This window comes from Vicugna pacos, unplaced genomic scaffold (assembly GCF_048564905.1).
Source record: "Vicugna pacos unplaced genomic scaffold, VicPac4 scaffold_20, whole genome shotgun sequence".
In the NCBI taxonomy this organism is placed as follows: domain Eukaryota; kingdom Metazoa; phylum Chordata; class Mammalia; order Artiodactyla; family Camelidae; genus Vicugna; species Vicugna pacos.
This window is the reverse complement of record NW_027328741.1, coordinates 47,501,226-47,504,244: the sequence shown is the minus strand read 5'-3', so window position 1 is coordinate 47,504,244 and position 3,019 is coordinate 47,501,226.

The following is a 3,019-nucleotide window of genomic DNA, read 5'->3' as shown; positions in this document are numbered from 1 at the left end:
GCTATTATGCCGAGAGCCATCAGCCACCATATGTAAAGGCTAGTGCCGCCATGCTATGGTTCTGTTGGCAGTTTTTCCTGGTCTCTTCTTCACACCCTTCATAGGACACCAAAGGGGCTACATAATTATGGAGTCTGCCCGACATGCTCTTTACTTTCCTTTTGTGAGACCCCTCGTTTGGGGGGATAGGACCAGGTGATGCGTGATTCGAGAGGCATTTCCCCTATTTCCACTTGGAGGGTGGGTGAAGGGATCATCTCTGAGGGTTCCCATTATTCCTCATGCTTTTCCTTATGACTTCATTGACCTTTTTTTTTTTTTTTAAATCCCCTTGTATCTTTATAGCTCTATTACTCATCTGGTTGTTCATTGAAATCCAGTACAGAATCAGATTTATTTCTCCATCCCAGTGCCTAACACAGGGTCTGGCCCATCACAGGCAATCAGTAAATGTTGGCTGAATGAATGAAAGACTAGTTTAGATACAGCAAGAATCAACATGCATGCCTAGATAGAAGTTCTGAATTTGTGTGTGTGTGTGTGTGTGTGTGTGTGTGTGTGTGTGTGTGTGTGTGTTACAGCTCTCTGGGTAGAACAGATGTGTGTAATGAATGCAGACCCAGAGAGAAGTGAGTTGTACAGTACATGGTCAGGCAGACACTGCAGAATATTTGGTTCTATGTTGCCCTTGATATACAGTTTGGGATTAGAGGAAATGAAATTGTACTGCTACTGGTGGACAAGGAGTGTTTTTCTGAAAGAATGGAAAAATACAGAAAAACCAATTTTTCTAGTGATCCAGTGATAACTATGTGAATAAAACTTTAATTCATCAGATTATAAAGTCAAAGTGTAATCTGTTTCATATCTGGTCCCACATAAATTATTACTGCTTTTGATAGGCAATTAATTATCTTCATTAATATTTCATTGAGAAATAACTTGGTATTTGCAGATGCATAACTCTAGTACAGCAGTTTCATTACTTTGCTGTCATATATAAGAAGGTATGGATAGCAGACAAAGCAAAATAAACTAAAGAATATTTGATTCAAAAAATAATATTTCACATATTTGCAGTTACTGGAAAAAAATGTGAATTTAATCTTAATACCCTTTAGAAAGTTTATATTTTCTGTGTATGTATTGAATTTTGCATTATTGAAAGATTTATCACAACTGTGTATGGACAAGTTTATTGTGGCCAAGATAGGAGACTGAAATTTACATCTTTATGAACTGAGTTGGTTAAGAGAGCATTTTATGAAGTGTCCTGGCAAAGACTTGTGCATGTCAAAGATTACACAAACTTTTAAACTATTTTGAACTCTCTTCATAAATCCACTGCACAGGAGGATTAAATAATTATATCTCTTGCAGAAAGATATGGAAACCCTTCAGTGATCTGAAATTTTTGCCAAATGACCTGTTTCCTAAATCTTCTGCACCTTTATGTTTCCTGGGATGTTGATAAGCTCTTCAAATCACCAATTGAGGAGAATCATAGTGCCTACTCTGGGGCAAAGAAATTTCAGTTTGACAAGATGAATATGTTTGTTCTCTCATGTTGAGATTTTGCTTCCTTTGTTTTTCATTTGTGTTTCATGTAAATGTTGCTGGAAAAAAATTCATGTGATGTCACTCCTTTAGAGATGTTTTCTATCCACCTCAGGGGCTTTTCTCCATCCCAGGGGCTCTCCCTCATGTGCTCAGACTTTTCTCACCTTTCCCTTAGGTCCACTGCAGTGGGGGCCTTTCCATTGTCCTCACTCAGCCCTTCCTTTCATCACCCTTCTGTCCCATTTCAATGAGAGCAATCTTTCCAAAGGCCCATCTGACTGTAACTCTTGTACGTTTTAAATTGTTAATATCAACCATTGCCCGGGCCCCTTAGCACGGCATTGAGGGGCCTTCATGCTTTTACCCTTTGTTTACCCCTGAAATTCCTTCTTCCTTCCCACCCACCTCGGGCTCTTGCATATCTCAGTACATAACACACACTCTTATGAGGCTTTTGCCTTCTCCACCTGGACACTGTAATCCTGCTGTGACTTTATTTTTTCCCCCTTGCAACCTAATTCTCTAGTTGATTCCTAATAACTTTTCAGGACTTAGGGTAGAAATGTCAGCTTTTCTGGGAAACTTCAGGCATACTTGCCAGTCAGCTCTCCCCCAACCCCTAGGAACTACTAGGAATTGAGTATATCTGCTTTGTGTCCATTAACAAGATACAGGTCCCCAGTCTTAGCACTTCTCATAGTTTACCTACCTTATTGCTAGTCTGTCCTGCCAGAGGGGTATGTGATCTTTGAGGGGAGGACGGTGTCTACTGCATCATTGTGTCATCACAAACATCTGGTAAAGAGTAAGCACATCAAACTTACTCAATAATTGTTAGCGAAACACAGAATAGGAATTTGTGCTTGTGTATAAAGAATTGTAATGGACATATATGTCTTAGTTTCTTATGATTGCTATAACAAAGCCGTAAACTTGGTGGCTTAAAATAATATGTATCCTCTCACAGTTCTAAAGGACAGAAGTCCACAAATGGTTTCATCTGGTCAAAATGAAGGTGTAGACAGAGCCATGTTTCCTTCAAAAGCTCTAGAGAGGAATCTGTCTCCTGGGCTTTTTCTGGATTCTAGAGCTGCAGTCCTGGACTCATGGCCTCTTGCTGTGTCTTCAGAGCCAGTGGCATAGTTTCTTGCTTCAGTGTCTTTACCTTCATTGGTGTCAGTTCTGGGCCAGTGCTCCTGGTTTCCCCCTCCTAAGGACACTTAGGGTGGCCCAGCTTGCGCTCATAATCCCGGGTAATCTTCCCACCTCAATATCCTGAACTTAATCACAACTGCGAAGTCTCTTTTTTCACAGAAGTTAACATTCAGAGGTTCCAGAGATTAGAATAGCTTTGGGGACCAGATATCTTTGGGGATCATTATTTAGCATACCATAATATGTGAAGGCTGTTCTATTTTTGAGCCTAAACTTTTTAAAGATACCCAAATGAAAAAGAATT